Raw genomic sequence first — 3,921 nt, 5'->3', positions numbered from 1 at the left:
CGTCTGTATTGAGGGTCACAAAAATAGCAAGTGTGGAGTACTTATGTATGACTCCTGAGGAACACCACTCATACAATGACCAACTTTTTTATTGTATTTTCTATAGCTTGTGCTCATTAGGTTGCAGGTGGGCTTGAGCCTATCCCAGCTGACTTGAGGCGAGACACAAGGTACCAGGGTGGACTGGTTGCCATACAATCGCAGTATTATCGCAGAAAACCTCGCAAGGGAAAAAGCTGGAGCATATTTCATTCAATCTCCATCGTTATGGCTATTTAACCCTTTCATGCACCCTGCAACCTGATAACATGATAAGCTGTCCACTGTCGTAACCGCTGTCCCCAAAAGGGTTAAATGACAAAAGTAATATTTATGATTAAGCCCTGATATGTATGAGAATTTGGATGCTTCGTGAGGAGTCTTAAACAGCTGGTGCATTCCCTGTATGTGTGCACATGTGGGTGCCTGTGATTTTTAATAATAAGGTGTTGACTCCGTCCTCTAAGGCTCACCTTTGGGGATTCCCACTGGTGTGTTTTCGGACGTGTGTGCACTACATGCACATTTTTCCGTCTGTTTGTGTGTCACTTTGGGAAAGGCAGAGCTGTGCATCGCAGTGCAACACCTGCCAGAGGCTATGGCTGTTTATGACAGAGGCTGTGTGAGCTGGAGAGGACACAGTGGAGAATTGCCAGCAGCACACACACACACACACACACACACACACACACACACACACACACACACACACACACACACACACACACACACACACACGATGCAATTCATGCATGTGCACACAAGCTACCCTATCAGTCGATGAAAATAAATACAGTGTATATCCCTATATGTATGAAATAAAATAACGCCAGCGTCTGTCCCCACTTCGTCTTGCTGGCTGCACGGGTCCCCAGCAGCTTGTATATTACAGCAGTAAGCAGGGGAGCCTGGCAGAGTCGCTGGCCTACAAAGTTCAATATAAACGAACAGTGGGATCTCTCAGGGACCTGGCAGCAAAATGCTTTGCGAAGTTAAAGCCTCACCAGCCCTTCCCCGCTGATCATACCAATGAGAACAACACACTCATTTGAGTGCACAAGGCGACACACACTCAGGAGCTATAAAAGTACACCAGCGGAGGTCACACCTTTGTTGTTGTGAGTTACATGGTAATCAACCTATAAGTGAAGAATTCTTTATTTTGTATGCACATTACAGGAGAGACCGATATCATTCACACTATTTTACAGATTGTCCAGATTTAGCGCAGTGGTGCTTTGAGATACAAATTTAATTTATTCTGTGACTACACTTGTGAGTAGAGCACTCCATATCTCAAATCAACTCTCCCCTTTGAAATAAATGGAAATGCCATTCATCCATCCCCACCCAAGAAAAACAAGCCAGCGCACATTTTTGTAACGTCTATTTTAATGAGGAAAAAAATAGCATTCTGTAATATTTCTAAAATCATACAGTAGTGACATGATGTAATAGATTGTCAAGCTTTTAAATATTTTTGGCAGACATTTTGCTTCAATCCATTGGTCATTTTGCTTGAACACCTGGGGGCAGTATAAAAACGACATTCGTGGAGACAGAAGACATGAAGCCTCCTCATCAGTAATGTGGGTCATGCTTGGCAGAGGATAAAGAATATGTTATGTATATTCTTGCAATTTCCAAGTCTTAATCATGTGTTAAAAATGTTGCAGTGCCAAAGGAAATACTGTACATACGTTCCGAAATGAACAATTCGCTATCCTTTTCACGTGCTGTGATGCGCTAGACTCCAATTCATTCTCCGCCAGTGCTCTCTCTTCGGCAGGCTGGAGATGCAATAATGAACCAACAGATGGGTTGAGGTGAAGGCAGCCGGTGGGTGGTTAGCTCGAGTTGACGTCAGGAATTAAGCACTGGGTGCCTCAGAGTGCGCAAGGACCTGTGCTCACTGGTCAGGGCTGCTTTGTAGCAGCAAGAGCGTTTTCTGTGTGTGTGTGTGTGTGTGTGTGTGTGTGTGTGTGTGTGTCACACCCACAGCAACATGCCATTTCGATTCTGTTATGGGTACACGCTTTGCATTTGTACATTTCGGCTTCTCCGGTAGCTTTTCAATGGCTTTTGCCATGCAAATTGATTTGAACTGGCCTTGTTCACTACCTGCCAAATAAGACTTGTTTAAATGGTCATCTGTCGCTTGACTGCAGAAGGTGACGGGCTTTATGTCTTTGCCCCAGGTGTCACAGGGGTCCTTTAAAACCTCGTTAGTATGTGTGTGTGTGTGTGTGTGTGTGTGTGTGTGTGTGTGTGTGTGTGTGTGTGTGTGTGTGTGTGTGTGTGTGTGTGAGAGATCATGAGACAATATGGGCCACATCACATCATACAAAGGCCTCATTATTCTCCAACACTTGTTAGCCCTCTCTTATGAATAGAACTCAATGGATCCGACCCGTGGAGGTAAAACCAACATTTACTCCGGCATATGGATAGATTCAGCCAATCAATAAAGAGCGAAAGCCCCTCTTATCTTAAATTGTTTGAAAAATAGAAAAACATTCAAATGCAAAAAAAAAAAAGATGAATAAAATATCCTTTTGTGTCAAAAAATGAAGAAGGAGATGAATCACTTTAGAGGGACATGACAGTGCCTTGAGAGCACTCATCTGGAGGGTGTAAGGCACACGACACCTGGAGGGAGAAATCAAACGCTTGTTAGGGATGGCCCTTCACGGTCTCTCACCTCCGAATTCTCCGTAGCGCCGGACTCCCCAACCCCACCCGGATGCTGGCGAATCCCTCACCCTCACCCTGTTCCTCCATCCCCCACCCCCAAAGGTCAGCCAACCCTGGCCTGTCGCCCCACTCCACCCCAAAAAAAAAAAAAAAAAACGGAGGGAGAAGTGAGCTTTTTTTTTTTTGGCCTCTTTTCCCCTCCGAGGGGGTATCTGTCTCCTTTGTTGTCTAGCCTGAGCCAAACTGTCACCCTCGAGCTCACTTTACATATTTTGGTCCAAAGCTGAAGTGAGCTCTGAGTAATTGTGTGAACAAGAGCCAAATATTCTTGTTAGCAAAGCGCTAACCGTGGGGGGGCGGGGGGGGGGGAACTTTATACAATACATCTGAATAATTTAATGATATCAGATGCACGAGCTGTATTATTACTTTTGATTGACACTGTCAGGAAGTCAATAATGAGTGATACAAAAAAAAAAAATCGACAACCACAATACTAAGCATATTGTTGCATGAATGCAGCGGGCATTGCCAATTAATAGTGAGCAGAAATGAATTTGTACAATTGGATTTGAGCTCTTTTAAATGTGTGCCTAATAAGATATCCAGTGAGTTGAAAACAACCACGTCTTTGCAGCCACGGTAATACCTTGTCACCACAAGTGTTTGGCTTCACCTCTTCTCAACCATGTCGACAGGCCACATCTCATCTTTTGGGAAGCCGGCTGCAGCCCTATGGCCTCCTCCTGCTGACGTCGCTCCTTCTGGCCTGTCTCAAGCAGCTACCGTCTTAGCCCCTTTTTGGCCTGGAGCCGACACAGCGGTATACGCTAACCCTCCCCGATTCCGGTGGTGTAAAAATGGCGTGACACTGAGTCGACGCCGCTTGCATGTGAGATGTAAACAAAGTTAAGCATGAGAATAAAAATAAATAAATAAATTTTTAAAAAAAACAACCAACATCCCTTGTGCCCGACCTTCAAGCCTGCAGCATCACTCACAAGCGCTTACAATATCCACCCCTGACAAAACATGATGCCGCAATCTTTCACACCTTACATTTATTCGTCTTTTGCCGTTTTCGTATGACGCTTGCGTTTGCACCAAGCGCCAATTATCATGACAGTGTGACCCCCAACCTTTTCCAAAACTATCCCCTGCACTTCCTCCGTTCCTTGTCTCCTTCTC

General features: G+C 44.9%; 1 long non-coding RNA gene across 1 annotated transcript; it reads right to left on the bottom strand.

The window, feature by feature from the left end:
- Positions 1-1,413: 1,413 nt before the first annotated feature.
- LOC109516311 (uncharacterized) lies at positions 1,414-2,308 on the bottom strand. The gene is made up of 2 exons (XR_002168326.1): positions 1,740-2,308; positions 1,414-1,565 (listed from the first exon to the last, which is right to left on the bottom strand). It is a non-coding gene; the product is annotated as an uncharacterized LOC109516311 (long non-coding RNA).
- Between the last annotated feature and the right edge of the window lie 1,613 nt (positions 2,309-3,921).

The sequence above is a fragment of the Hippocampus comes genome, unplaced genomic scaffold (genome assembly GCF_001891065.2).
Source record: "Hippocampus comes isolate QL1 unplaced genomic scaffold, H_comes_QL1_v1.1 scaffold35, whole genome shotgun sequence".
Taxonomy (NCBI): domain Eukaryota; kingdom Metazoa; phylum Chordata; class Actinopteri; order Syngnathiformes; family Syngnathidae; genus Hippocampus; species Hippocampus comes.
This window is presented reverse-complemented; position numbering and strand designations above follow the sequence as displayed.